The sequence below is a fragment of the Pteropus medius genome, unplaced genomic scaffold, assembly GCF_902729225.1.
Source record: "Pteropus medius unplaced genomic scaffold, Ma_sr-lr_union100, whole genome shotgun sequence".
NCBI classification, from domain to species: Eukaryota; Metazoa; Chordata; class Mammalia; order Chiroptera; family Pteropodidae; genus Pteropus; species Pteropus medius.
The window spans coordinates 27,535,410-27,551,585 of NW_024354875.1; the positions used below are offsets into that span (position 1 = coordinate 27,535,410).

At 34.5% G+C, this 16,176-nt stretch overlaps 1 protein-coding gene and 1 pseudogene across 3 annotated transcripts in view; one reads left to right on the plus strand and one right to left on the minus strand.

The window, feature by feature from the left end:
• CSRNP3 (cysteine and serine rich nuclear protein 3) overlaps positions 1-16,176 on the plus strand; it is a 162,921-nt gene that overhangs the window by 42,059 nt on the left and 104,686 nt on the right. The gene's annotated exons all lie outside the window — the stretch shown is intronic.
• LOC120597397 (uncharacterized) lies at positions 10,522-10,640 on the minus strand (annotated as a pseudogene).

The following is a 16,176-nucleotide window of genomic DNA, read 5'->3' on the forward strand; positions in this document are numbered from 1 at the left end:
ACAAAGTGTTATACATTCTAGTAACTTGTCAAATGGTAGTAGTTTTGTTGTTGTTTTAATGTTAATTCAGGACAGACAGCTTCAAAGTTTTAAAATAACTTTTGGTTATTCATGTTTATTTATTATTAATCATGCTTAAACAGTTTTCTTCAAAGTATATCTGAGCATACTTTTTGCTTTTCCCCTAAGAGTCCATTGAGTAAGATTTGCGCCATCTCCATGAATTGCAGTTGAATAGTTTTCACATGATTCCATCTGTCAGTGAGCATGCCAATATCCCATGACCACATGAAAACCATACTTATCATTTAAAGTATTGGTTCCTTCAGGTGACAAAGGGGGATAATAACCGTCTTTAAGACTTGTGTATTTTTCCTAGGTGTTTACTGACGTCACCTTTATGAAATTACGCTTAGAATTTCTTGGGTGTCTAATGTTAAAAAAATGTCAAGCCCTTCAGTTCAATACAGTGAACAAAAATATGTATAAGAATATCTGAGCTCTGACTCTGCCACAGAGACAAAGGTACAGATGCTGATTCTGGCAGAATCTGCTCATCCTTCTAAAAGTTACATTCAATCATGATTCACTATATGTAGTTCTTTTATGTGTGTTAGTTATTGGACACATTAAATGTTATGTCACAGGAGAACAAGATTTTAAATTGTGTTTTCAATTAAATGGTGAGTAAACAATATGCCTTAATATTAATTAACATATTAGTTAAGATCTGCTATAAGACCATATGTCGTTACGCTGAGTACAGCCATTGTTTCCATATTGTATCAGATGTATGGTAGTCCCCAAAGGGAAACTGAAAACAGGATTTATAAAACAAACACTCAAACAGGAAACTCTGCCTTCTCTTTCCTCTTTCTACCTCAATGGACTCTCCAAAAGAACTATCCACAGCAGCCCAGATCTCTATTTTTCACATGGCACTATTGTCTCTGTTGCTCAGGACAGAAGATAAATCACCTTCTTCAAAGGTCAGGAGGGAAGGGTGGTGGATAACAAACTTGACTGTTACTGACCCGTTCAACTTCATGCTGTTTTTTTGTGTTTGTGGCAAAGAGACAAAGCAAGGAGGGAGAGAAGCTGCTTACTGAGCGCCAGTGGGTTTACAGGTCCTGACCTGAATACTGAGCTTTAGGCATTTGCTGGCCACATGGTAAAGATATTTAGAGACTGAACAACAGAGGACTCAAAGGCTCTTCATGCCAAAAACCTCACTTCACATTTTCCAAATGAGAATATCCCTGGATCTTATTATATAATGAATGTTATTTATTTGCTCTATCACATCAATGTTGTATTGTGAGTAGCTAAGTTTTATTATCATCAATTAATATCTTGCCAGTATTATAAGTGTAAATAGGAAAAAATATTATTGCTGACTTTAAACTCATTCGTTATGAATTATTAGCAATTATTCAGAATGTAACACTGCCTCTTAAGGAGCTTGTGTGGGTTTTTTTTGTTTTTTGTTTTTTACACATTTCATTTATGGTACCTCAAAGGAATAATCATGATGCTCCTTAGAACTTCCTTTTCTGTGTCCTCTTAATGTTTCCTCACTTCTTTCTTCTGCTTTTCCTTTTCTCCTCCCTCCCCTTTCTATTTTCTTCTCTTATTGATCTTGAGTTTCCTTCCCTCACCTTAATTACATTTACAGCCAGAACTGCTTGTTTTCCTTCCATTCTTATTTTTGGTTTGTTCAGAAAACACTTATCTCCCATGTGCACAGCCACTGAGAATCCTAAGTGAAGAAGAAATAGCTTCTGCCTTGAGGAAACTACAGATTTTTTTTTTTTTCCTTTTGGCTTCTGAAAAGGAGTAATAAAGCAACACTAGACTGTTTGGAGATAAAGAAAGAGAATGGAGTCGACCTTTATCTTTAGCATTATTAGCAAGGACCACTGCTCTACCAGCATCCCCATTAGTTCTGTGGTGGCTACAATTTCTTTAAAGGGCGAAATCTTTCACTTGATGCATACTATAGGAATGTCTATAAATACAAACACCTCTGAGAGGAATCTAGTTAATTAAGCTCTTCCTCTTTGGGAGTCCCGGGGTACGTTGTTTAATTTCTTTTATTATTATTATCATTATATACCATTCTGCCTCTGATTGTGCTATTTCCCCAAAATCAGTAGGAGGAAAGTGGGGCAGACCATTTTGAGGCCCTGGTATTCCAGTTTCCAGCGATACCTTTATTCTCCTACTAGGATTCTCTCTTCCCTGAAAATTATATTGGCTGCCTCTACTTTCCCATATCAATAAAAGTTATCTCTGTGTTCTCTGCCACTTACCCACTGCCCCCCATTTCTGTTCTACTTCTTCCTCTGTAACTCTTAGGGTCCAGTCTTTCATTATTTACATATAGCCTTAAAGAGCCATTTTGTGGAATTACTTTTGAAATAGATCAGTGACATTTTTAATGGCATTTTCTTTAGTATCTTGCCTTGACATTTATCCCCTTTTTTAAAAAAAATAATCATCTCCATGGATAGAAATAGATATTCTATTCCTTTGCCTTTGTTGTAGTGTACCCCTCCTCTTAATTAGAGAATAATGAAATGGCTTCTCTTTGCATTGTCTTGACATATTTTCTGGAATGTGACAATACTTTTATGAATACTATTTTAGGGACACATTCCTCGTTTGTGAAGGATCTAGTATCTGTCTCCATTGCTAGGTACCTGCCTTAGCAGATTCTCAAATAGCAAAAACTGCTATGTATAACATTTCTATCACTTCTCACTTTAAAATCATCCTAAACATATTTAGGGTTTTCTCCAAGTTTGGTGAAGAAATATTCTTAATGATGGACTACAGCAAACATGAACTAATATGGGGTAGGTGGTTGAGGTGAGATGCTATTTAAGCAGCTTTGACAGACTTCAATTTTCTTTGAGTCTTGTCTTTTTTCTTTAAAATTCAAGCAACTCTTTGCCTTCAGCTCCATTGTATATTTACATTTATCATGATACAATAGGATGTTTTGATTACTTGAAACCTTTTCTCCAAGTATTTTAAGTAAAATGGACAGATCAGTACGCACTGTTTTTACTGCGTGGTTTCATGTTAAGTCCAACATGCTTCCCTGATAGAGAAGGAATTTGCTTTTTCTTTCACTCTGCTCAACTAGGACACTGAAATTTATGGCTAACCTATTGATTTTCTTCCTCTTTGTGTATACACCCACTTTCCCCCTCACTCCTAAGTAAGCTGACATTTCTTTCACCTGACATTATATAAAAGCCTCACCTGTTTGTTCAATATTTGATTATTTGATTATTTTCTCCTATATTTTAAACATTTAAGCTATATTTTAAACATTTTTATATAGCTCCTTCTAGATGTCTTTTCACTGAGAACTCCAAGAAGACAAAAACTTTATTCTATAGTATAATTTACAACGTGACTACACAGCTAATGTATAACGAGATGTTTAATAACTGCATTTTGATAATGATTTCAAAAGTATTTTTTGACAGCTTTCTTTATATGACCTTCTTGCTTGAATTTATGTGGATTTATATTGCACTCCAGGTGTTTGCCTGATACTGATATGGTTAATGGGAAGAAAAAAATAGGCAATTATAGTAGTAATGGTTGGTATAAAAGTAAAATAAATTTTAAAAATTAATTTAATATGTACCTGAGATCTTTTTGTTTTTATGTGAGGCTGATTCTTCATTTAAAAAATTGTCTGTTAGAGATTATGCAAATTGTGAGAAATTTTCTTCACCTAAAACTAGAGGTACTGGAAATCAGAATAAATCTACAGGCGAAGCCTCATGCTTCAAAATAAAAGAACTCCAGAATTGTTGGTAATATGCCAGTAAACCTAAAGGATGAAATGCCAGAAGTAATTGACCTGTAGACCATCCCCCCATAAAACAACATGAGATTACAATACTCTCTTTTCCAAACCTCCATTCTATTACTGTTCCTGGAGAGCACAGTGCATTGTCTCACTGAGGCAAGGTGTTGGCCAGCAACCAGTTCTCCCTCTCTTTTTGCTCTAAAACGCATTGAATAGGCTGTTGAACTTGTTTATATTATTTGCTTCAGTGGCTTGCCCTCGCAAATTACTCCCTGTCTTTTTTGTTCAATTCAGGGTACTGGTAGTGTTTTGATTTTAGTCTGTAGCCCAGTGTTTAACATTTCCACTAGTGTAAACAATATTGGATAAGTTGATATTCTCTCTGAGACAGACACTTATAGCGCTTATTTCATCATCTACTTGGAAGTCATTTACTCAATACTTAGAAAGTCTTTACTTTTCCATTAAAAATTTTCTTAGTTCTATGGGAAACATAATTAATACCTATTTTCTTATTCCTTGCTCTACCGCTGGGCAAGGCATTCTCTTCCTTTTCTCCTTGGAATGTTAACTGTGAAGTCAGCTTCTCACCATTCTCTGCTCACCAAGCCCTGGAAACGTGCAGACTTCTCCTTCTGTTCATTCCACAAGACACCTCATTGATCTTTCCAGTTTTATTGCACCAGTTCTTTGTTTTCCACTGGAATTCCTGTTGGCTCGTCCCTATAGTATTCTGGCCCCATTCTGAATTATCTACTTAGTTTAAATCTCTAAAGCCTGAACTCTGGATTCAAGTAATTTAGAGGAAAACTCAGCTGCCTGGCCCTGCCTGGAAAGGAGTGTCCATTTTCTGTGTTTGATAGTTTGGTAGTCCTGTATTTATCTTTAACATAGTTTCTGGTTAATGTGTGTAATTTATGCATCTAGAAATAACATCACAGGAACATTTTGCATATATTTTAAAAAATCATATATTTTTATATGGCACACTTTTCTCTGAAAAGTATGACTATCCAAAGAAAATATTATATTGTAACATCTTGTATTGCCCTGACTGTTTGAATTTGGAATCAGCATTTTATATTCCATCAATTGATCAACCTCTTTTCCTTGCATATCCATCTGAAGGGTCAGTTACTGTTCAGAGTTAAAATTCTAGCTCAATCCATATCTAGAGTTTCTGGCTTCCCTCTCTCTCCTTACCTGCCAGATTATCACAGCCTCTCTACCATCTGGATTTTTTAGACAATGAGGAAAGGCCGTCAGGTTCTTTTACTTACTGTGTAACTCACATACTGGAGACTAGAGGTGTTTACAAAGAGAAAACCATTTTTCCTCATTCTCTACCTGATGGCTTTTCACATAGCTTTTAGTATTTGGGCTCTAGTACTCATGAACACTACAAAGGCTGTCTGATAGGACACTCACTGTTCTAAGCCCTCTCTCCTCTGTCTTTAGCCACTTTAGAATGACCAGAATTAGAGGTCTACCTACCACATAATTGTCTTAGAGGAACAAAGGGGTCTGTCTGCCTGTGTGCATCGAAGTCAATGAGATACATACAAGTTTTGCAGCAAGGAAAGTAAGGATTTATTTTAGAGAGTCATAAGTCCTGGAGACACAGTCAAGCTATAGCTCTCAAAAAATTGGCTCCTCAGGTGCCTTGAGGAGAAAGATTATATGGGGAAAAAATCCTTAGTTATGGAAACTAAGAGAGTTGGGGTCATGGGTGCTACTGATTGGACAGGGCTGGGGTAATTGATCATCGAGTTTGGTTCTGGAATCAGCCATGGCGCCATCCTGCCTGGTCCTGTGGTAGATGGGGCTGTTTCACTTTGATGGGCCTGGGATGAAACACACCCAAAACCAAGATGTCATCCTTAGTATAATGGAAACTTATTGTCCTCATGTTTGTAGACTGGAGGCTTTTTTTCTTTTTTTAAAAAAATTAATAACTACAAAATGTTTATTAATTAGCTCTGCAGTGAAGAAACAAAATGAGAAAGGTTAATATTACCATTAAGAAGACAAAATTGAAATCGTGTGCTTTCTGATAGGATGCACTGAGAACACAGCACCACATTTGTAATATTCCTGCCCGCAAAATCACAACTTTAATCATGGGGAAACACCAAACAAACCCAAATTGAAGATCATACAAAGTATCTGGCCTTCAGAAATTCCAAGAATATAAAAGGCAAAGGAAGGCTGTGAAACTGTCCTGGTTTTGATAGGTATTCTGTAATTTTGTGGAATAGTGCCTGTTTATAGGCCATCATGTTTGCAACTTCCTCTTAAATGCTTTAGAAATTATATATAACTTATATCTCATATATTTATATATGTGAGATAATGAGAAGGGGAGGGAAAGAGAGAGAAAGGAGGAGAGAATGATAAAATATTAACAAGTAGGGAACCTGGGTCCTGGGTGAAGGGTATACAGAATTTCTTTGTGCCATTTTCTATAACTTTGATCTCGAACTAAAAAAAAAAAAAAAATTAAAATAGAGAATGTAGCTATTGGATACTGAATAACATATTCTTCAGAAAAAGTACCCTTGACACAGTACTAGAGATAGATATTGCTAGGATACTAAATAAAATAAGTGGCTCAGAGAGACAGCAGGCTTCAAAGATGTGTTCCCAATGCCAAAGCGGTGCAAAGCCAGAGAGCAGATGTGGCTGCCTGGATCCTGATTCCAACTTCTTGGTGAGACACTGGTACTATCACCCTGTCCCTTCCTCCAGTAATGTAGGAGAAGTAGCAAGAGGAATGTAGCAATGTAATAGAAGATTCAAAAGCCAAAAAAACAACAACAAAAAAAGGATTTGACACTGGCCAAAACCTTATGTCCTAAGGCTTAATGATTAAGGGAGTAGGCATACAAAGGTAGAAGGATAAGAGTGGAAAAAGCAAGTGAGTCATAATGCCATTATAGTAGGCAAAGCCTACAGGAATCAGGGAAAAAGCTATCTTAAAGAAATGAAGTCTGAGTGTGTTTACAACCTCCCATCAAAGTATTCTGCCCATTTTATAGCTCAGGTTCTTCCCCACACACATCTAGAGCACTGTGGGGCATCCATCCCAGGTGACATACACCATAGAATACAAAGATGAATTAGATCATCTATTGCTTATAGAGACCACACATCTAGATGCAATGTCTGCTGAATTCTTGTGTTGGCACTATAGATCTCATACCCCTCAACAGCTCTTTCTATATTAAGTATATGGGTCATAACCTGAGCAGTTGTGTCCATCTCTTCCATTGTGCACTCGCTGTTAAAAACTCATTATTACCGTTGAGTATTGATCCTGTAGCATTAATGAATATATACAAATATAACACATATATTACATATATTATATACACATATACATATATATGAGATATAGTGAAATACAATGTTTGTATGCATGTAAGAATATATGTATATAAAAACATAACACTTTACAGAAAGACTCCAACAATTCATAACATAACATTAGCTACTTATTTCAGTTGTCGATATATTATGAACTGTTTTCATGTCATCAAATATTAAATAACTTCATAATAATATGAGTCTACACTGTATGGGGGCATCAAATTATATGATAAATCCCCTACTTCTAAACAGTGAGGTTATTTATATTTTCCCACTATTCATAATGATCTTTAGAGTTAAAATTAAATATGTATATGATTGTTCTCTCTGCATAGATACCTAGAAATAAATTTTAAGACTTTTGATAAGAAATGCTAAATCAATGGACATTTACTTTGCATATTCTAGTTGCAAATGATTGTAATATTCTTTCTTAGTAACAGATTTTTACATTGGAATAGATATGATTATTTAGGAATAGTCATACACCTTTCAGACCTCTGGGGCCAAGTTTTTATGGAGTGTCCAAGAGTAAATCTGAATGATATTTTTCTGAATTTACCAGGAATCTGTGCTTTAGTAAGCAGCAGTGAACTCTCAAACTCCTCTGAACTAGAACAGTCGGTTCTTATTAACAGTTGAAATATATTGTGTGACTGTGTCCTCTCCTGAATAGGCTGAGGTGACAGTTATCTGACTTCCTGGGATTGCTGGAACATCAGTTGACTCACATTTAATTTGAGACTTTGAGATTTTCTCCTACCTTTACTAGACCAGTTTGTCTCATCCATCTTTTTTAACTATGCCAGACATCTACCTGAACCACAGAGCTATAGCTGACCTTGTCTTCAAGGTCTTCTTGAATTCTTATATTTGTTATTATTTTCATTAATGAAATTTTTATCTAATTCTCATTTTTTTATTAATAGAAGACAATGCTTGTAGCAAAAGGTATGCCACTTAAAAGTACACTTTGCAAGTAAAGATAGAAATAGTTGGAATGAGACCTTGTAAACAACTAAGTTATATTTTAATCGGAATTGGAAAGTGGATATGTGATTATTACTACATTTCCAGTATCATTTAATTACATCTTAAAAAGTTCAAATATATTATTTTCTAAATATTAAAAAAAGAGCAGATTTATCTGGGAAGGGGCAGAGACTTCTCAGTTATTAAACTCAATTATTTTTTTCCTATTCAGGATTGTGTTGATGTTCTCCTGATGAAGGTAGAAGCTGATTAAAATGGTAAAATTTAGCTTATTTTGAAGTCTCAATAAAACTAGTGGTTTTAAATCATCCATTCAATAAATATTTGATTGTGCTTCTTCTATACCCAAGGTACTATTCTAGTGCCTTTAGCACATCGATAAATGAAAGTGACCAAAATTACCTGTGCTGCAGGAACTCACCTTCTAGTGAAGGAAGATAAACAGTGAGCAATTATTGTAATTGTATGTTATGTTTGTATATTATATATATCATGCAGCATATTTAGTCTGCATATTTAAAATATACAGAATATCTTACAATATTTTAGAAAATGATATGAAAAAATAGAACTGAGAAGTAGGATCTGCAGTATAGACTAGGGGGCAGATTGTGGTATTAAATAAAGTAGATGGTTTAGGCTTTACTGAGAGGAAGAAAATATTAAAAGACGCTAAGAAAGTAGCCTAGGGTTACCTGGGACTATAGTGGTTCCAGACAGAGGGGACAAGCAGAATAGAGGCCCTCAGGGGGAAGTGAGCTCTCATGATCAAAGCATAGCAATGAAGCCACGAATGTCTGGAATGATTAAGAAAAATAACTAAGAAAGAGTTGTTGGTGATAAATGGAGGGATGTTTATATAGGCCCTTTTGGTTAATGAAAGACTTTATTACTCTGAGTAAATGGAGGAGCAAGCCTCAGAGGTTTTGAGAAGAGGGTGACATGATCTGACTTAGATATTTAAAAGGCTCTGTCAGGCTACTGTGTTAAAAATTGACTGTAAAAATAGAAAAAAGGCAGAAGAAGGGAGACCTCATAGGAGGCCTGGACCAGGGTGATAGCAGTGGAGATGTATAAAGTGGTCTGTTTTTGGATATGTTTTGAAGGTAGTTCCAGAGGGATTTATTGACAGGTTGTGAGTGCTACAAAAAGAGATGAGACAAGAATAATGGAGCAACTGGGATCAAAATATGATCAGTAGAGATGGTGAAGACCACAGATAGCAGGATTGAGTGGAAAATCAGAAGTTCACATTAGGACATCATAAGTTTAAAATACCCATTACACATTCAAGTGGAGATATTGAAGAAGCAGTGAGATATTATAGAATGGTGTTAAAGAAAACAGTCTGGACAGAATATTCATGTTTGAGAATCTTCAGAATATAGATGGTATGTAAAACCATGAGAGAGCATGAGATCACAGAGAAAGTAAATGTAAATTAAAAAAGCCAAGAACTAAGACCTGACCTTCTCTAATTTAATTAAGAGGTTGGGATATCATATGAGGAGTACCAGCAGAGGAGACTGAGAAGGACCAATCATGAGTAGTAAGAAACCCAAAAGATGTAGTGCCATGGGTCACAAGTGAAGAATATGCATCAATGAGAAGTAATTGGTTGTGTCAGATTGCTTCAGATGTGTCAAGTAAAAGGCAGATTGAGGATTTCGCCATTGCATTTAACATTATAGAGTCCACTGACAGCCTTGATGAGAGCAGTTTTTGTGAGCTGATGGGATTAAAGCCCAATTTAAGTAGGTTTAAGAATGAATGAATTGAGATTTAGTGTGTGTGTGTGTGTGTGTGTGTGTGTGTGTGTAATGGCCAGATCATTAGTTGAGGAGTTTTGCCATGAAGGAGAGCAAAGAAAGGGCCAGTAACTGGAAATAGTGTTCAGGAGATGGTTGTTTTTTTTTAAATGGGAGAGGTAATAGCATATTTATATGAAAATGATCCAGTAGATAGTGAAAAATTAATGACATGAAAGAAAGAAAGAATTACTGGCTCAGTGTCCTTGAGCAAGCAAGATGGGATGGGACCTAGTTCATAATGGAAAGGAACTTGTTGGAGAAATTTTAACATATTTTGATATCGTATAATGATACGGTCATTATAAATAGTTAAAGGAATGCAAGATTCAGAGTGTAGGTTGGCGGCGTGTGGATAGGTATCTTGGATTATTGTCATTTCTTTCTAGGTTTTTAATTTTTTTTTTAATTTTTAATTTTTATTTTATTTTATTTTTTTTAGGCAAGGCGACCCTTGGTTGACCTCACAGATTGCAAGGACCTTGTCAGCTTACAATCCCTTATTTTTTTATTTTTTTATACGTACAGCACCTGGTCTTCCTAGATGGTCTCCCATCCAAGTACTAACTAGGCCCAACCCTGCTTACCTTCCGAGATCAGATGGGACTGGGCTTGTGCATGGTAGCATGACCGTAGACTAGGTTTCTAATTCTTTACCAGAGTTCATGAGGATGGCAACCATAACCATCATATCTACTATGTGTGCCTAGTGTCTAGGATGGGTCTTGGCACATTAAATAGGTACTTAATAAATATTTTCAAATTGACTAATTAGGTGAAGAAGGTATTTTCTTTTCTTTTACCTATATTTCTTTAATTTAACATAATGACATTTTTTTTTAAAAAAGAATGAACATTATTAATCTTAAAGAGATGAATAGATCCAGGAATCTATAATTGGCGATTTCAAGTGAAATGTAATATTTGAAAAATAGTCTACCTTGGGTAACTAGCTAAATACTGTATAATTCTGAACCAAAATAAAAATAATGTATATTGGATGCCAATAGTGTGATAGGGTTTTACATTCATGTAGTAAGATATGATAATTAACCCCATGTTTATGGATGAGGAAACTGAGGCTCAAAGATGTTTAAGTGACTTTCCTGAAATCACAGTGTGACGTGAAAGACCTGAACTCGACCTGAGGCTTGTCTGACTTACTCAGCCCCCTGCTTCAATCTCCCACTTCACAAATCTGTATTTTGCAAAGCTGGTAGCCAGTATTAAAAATATTACCTCAAAACCTAATGCATTGTTTTCTTTGAGTCAGATTCATCCTAAGAAGTTTCTTCACCACAAAAATTTAGAACTGTTTTCTAGCAATTATATCTTGGCTTAAAGGGTATTTTTAATTAGCAGCCTTTTAAACAAATGTAGAAGCACATTCGAATGAGTTCAGAAAATTTTCCTCGAATAAAAATGTATAGCTAGATTACTTTTTGTGATAGGTACCTACCTTTATTACCCGAGAAGTGGGGGGTAAGAGAAGGAGCTTACAGTATTGAAACTCATCCATAATTTGAGCCCCTGGAAAATGTGACAATGCAAGAAGTGTGAATTATTTGTGCTTTTTTCAGAGATGGAATTCGAGCTAACTCAGAGAAAAGTACAAATTTAAGTCGATTTTAGCTTTCTGATTTTTAAAACTTTGAAGTACATTAATAAGCATTGTAAAGATCTTTTCAAATAATATTAAGCAAAAAGTGAAGTTTCCTCTATATCTCTCTTTGATTTAGTCCCCTCTTAATTAATAAGCACAGTCAATGCTGACTGTGTCTCCTTTAAGGCTTTTTCTGTGTACAATAAAAAATGTTACTTTGATGTTCTCTGATTTGGGACATACTGATGATTCACACTCATTTTTACATATGCAGAGCATCCATATTGTGGATGTGTCATTTACTCATTAAGTAAGTATTTCCATATGGAAGGTCATTTGAAATTTTTTTCAAATTTTCACTATCACAAACAGTGCTACACCAAGCACCTATGTATTTCTGCAGAATATGTTCCTAAACTTTGAATTACTAATCAAAAGAGTTGGGCATTTACTAATTTTGACTGGTAATGCCAAATTACCGAACAAAAAAGCTGTCTCTCCAGTGATGTTGGCAAAAGACTGCTATCACATATTTTTGCCAACACTAGATATTATCAGTCCTAAATTGTGCCAATCTTGAGGGAGAGATAAGAGGGAGGGAGGAAGAGAAGGAGGGAGGGAGGTAGGTAGGGAGAGAGAGAGAGAGAGAGAGAGAGATTTATTGGTTTTTCTGGTTTCTCTAGGTTTTAATTTACATTTCCCTGACTGTTAAGAGAGATTGGGCATCTTTTCAAATGTATATTGGCAGTTAGTATTTCTTTTTTGTATTAGGTACTTGCATAGAATTCAAAATATACCCAGTTTCCTCAAAGATTTCTCCTTTTAGGCTTTACTGAACAATTTCAGAGGGTACCTGAATTCCACACAGGAAGTAACAGTATATGTGCAGGTCATTATTTTCAAAATAAAAAGTATTTTTTGTGGATTTTTTGTGGATATTTTTCCTTGACTATAATTGTAAATCACAATAATGTTATGTAAAAAAAGATTCAGGTGTGCAGAAAACTATTTTAAAAAACTATTAAGAACACTACTGAGAAAAATAACAATAAGAGGTACCCGCTATTAGCATTTGGGTACATATATACTTTAAATGGTTTAGAAGTATATCATTTTACTAAAATGACAAAGGATTATACATATTGTTTTGAAAACTGAAGTATTGTTTAAGATTTTTAAATTTATTTTGTTTTTATTACGAAATAATTTATATTCATGGGAAAGCATGCAAATACATAGAAAAGAATGATATGGAACTCAAAAGTTTGTGCTCTACTCTGCCCGTACACAAGCTAATTTTGGGGTTTGCTAAATTACTTCCTCAAAAAACTGCCTTACTTTTTTGGCATTCAGACTCATATAGAAAGCCTACTTAAGTAATATTGAAGTGGAAATTCCCTCGAAATATGCACTAGTGATAATTAATGACGAAATTTTGCTTTTCCTGAAGTGTCAAGGATAAAGCATAGCCTTGGGGTTTGAAGACGGGATTGGAGTCTCATGTCTGCCATTTACTAATAGTCTGACATTAAAACCTACTTCATTCCTCCTCAGTTGTAAATGGGATTAGTCACACAAACCTCTCCAAAATACTCTCAGGATTAAATGACAATACTGCCTGACACAGGGGAAAGTGCCCAATAAATATGATTTTAATTTGAATTATCCAATATAACTATATCTTATAACTCGATTTATACAGGAAATAATGTTCTTTTCACCTCATTTATTTATAACCAAAAATTTTTGTCTTATCAAAAAGATAGAAAACAAGATTTCTTTTTAAATGTTGTGACATAAAACATAAGAAATTCACTAGGTAATAACATTTATTATTTTCAAATAAAGGGAGTCTGAATTGTTCGGAAATCATTATGGCCTAAAAATTAAGAGAAGAATAATCATGAACAAGCTCATAATACATACCAGTAGCCTCTGTTTTTTGTTTGTTTGTTTGTTTGTTTAGCAAAATTACAGTGACATATTTAATTATGGTGTTTCAAGATTTCTGTGAAGAATCTTTTGTGGACAGGATAATCTTTAAAGAGAAGATTTAGCTAGAATTATTTTAAAAATTAACATAATCCATATTTGTGGCATTTTCCAGAACTATTCAAGTATTTCTATTCCAGTCTAAATAAAAATGGAATTAGCTTTTAAAAATATTTTTCCACTGCTTATTTTTCTATTCTTTTAACTTTTTTAAAATTTGTTTTACTAAAGTAATGTCTGAATTTTTTTTAAGTACTTAAGACTTTTATGGCTTTTACTTAAAGGAAATTACTTTTGAATTCCTAAATTCTTTGAATCTGGCTACTTAATCTACTCTTAGCTATATTGAGATTGCCTGAAAGGCCTTGAAGGAACAATTTTTGAGCTGGTGTTTCATATTGCAAAGATGCTTTTACATGTAATCTGTGCCAATAGAGACTACATTGTTATGAAACCTATATCTCAGAACCCTGTTATATTTAGTAAAGATCAGAAATGTTTGTCCTTTTTTTAGTGAGAAAATAGAGGTTTTTCAAGATTCACAACTGAAATCTATTATTCATTTTATTGGCAAAGTCGAAAGTCAGGGTAAGAAATGTAAATTTAAATTTAGAGACAGATTTAAAAGTTTATATCAATTAATCCAAGTTAATAGCACTGTCTGCTTAAAATCTAGGCTGATATAGAATTCGGGCTCTCTAACACAGTAAATACTGAGGTTTAGGCAGATTTTTGCTTTGCTTAAGAAATATACCTTTTTTACTCACTCAAGCTTAATTTAAGCTTAAATGTGGTAGCTTTCAATTACACACAACATTATTATTCTCAATGAACTGTTACATTTTTCTTCTACATAATTCCATTTAAATCTTCACAAAATTGCTGAAAGATACCCACTAGGACTCACACTGGGAAGAATTGAAGGGGTGGGGAATATGACACAATCTAGCATGACAAGGAGATAGATACCATATTTTTTTCTACCCGTTAAAACCCTCTACAAGGCTACACAGGCTCTAGAGTACAATGAAGATTCATTGTTGTGGCAGCCTGAAGGAGATTTCAGTCTTTCTGTAGACCATATGGTACAGATGATGTGTCCTTTCACATTTGTATTGATGTCTAGAGATAATCATCAAAATGACCTTGGAAATGTGCAGAGAAAAAAATAACGATCAGACCAGCCCATGTCTGTCGCATAGTCTGTGGCTTCTCACTGAAGAATCATAACATTTCAGAGTGGGCAACATATCAGGTCTTTAGCAATTAAATCGCCACTATATATATTATTTATTTAGCCAGATCTTAAATTATTCAAGGTATTATATATATATAATACTTTGATATATATAATATAGTGGCAATTTAATATTATATATAACATTATATATAATATTAATATTAATATTATATGTATAAGATTATTACCTTGAATAATTTAAGATCTGGCTAAATAACCCTAGCTTAGCAAGGAATTCAAGAAGTAGAAAAATAATAGATATTCTCAGACTATGCTGATCATTGTTAATGATTTGAGGGCAAAAACAAAGACATTATTAAAAACCCATTGAATTTTCAAGTTTATTTCTTTTTTTGAAAAGAAATAAACAGATGCCAAATGAAAAAAGACAAAATGTTACTTTGATTATAGAATATTATTGTAAATAAGACCTTATTTTAGAGAGAAAGTCAATATATCAATGAGCCTATGGATGGATGATATGATGTGGTTCTGTGGGAGAAAAAATCAAGGGGCGCAGTGTGGACAATTTTGAATAGTGTGGGAATGGTATTAACAGCCTAATTAAGTGCCAACAGTTTAGAATTAGCTAAGTGTCATTGTCTTCCTGGGACAAATAAATTCTAGCTGTCCTAACTTGCTTTATGTTTCACATAAATGTGAACTACAATGTGCTTACATTGCTGCTGCTGACAATAGAACAAACCAAAAAAGATTTCATTTGCTGAGAAGAAATAAAAATTCATCCATACTTGTTTTCTAGAACAGTCAAGGCACAAATTCTTTTAAATTTCTATATTTAGATTAATGTAAATAAGTTTTCACTGGAAAAGTTTGGCCCAATCTGTTCTGAATCTTTCCCCTTCTTCGCTGCCCTACTTTCTCTCCCTATCTCCAGAGCATGTCTGTGGACTGTTTGTTAGGAGGCCACCATCGCTCTGTAAACGAATACTATTTTCTCATAAGTTCTTCTGCACTGGATTCAAGGCTCTGACAAGAACAGCTGTTTTATAAAATGACAGTAGTCAGTTTTTCCTCAAATGCAGTTTCTCTGCATTTTTAGTTTTAGTTTTTAATCTTGCTTTCTCCCCCTCAGTTCCTGAAGACATTTTCTTAGACCTCTTTAAGATCCACCCTCTCTTACCTTTTTCTATCATCTGCTTCCAGAGCTAGACAGCTTTTACAGTCCCTGCCTATGCTATCATTTCTCGATTCCAAATCTGCCTGAGCTTTAAATGAAATCCCGTTTGTTCCCATACAGAATGTTGAAACTTCTGGTTTACACTTGCTAGATCAAGCTAATACCCCTAGTCATTTCATGTCTATTCAGAACCCTAGG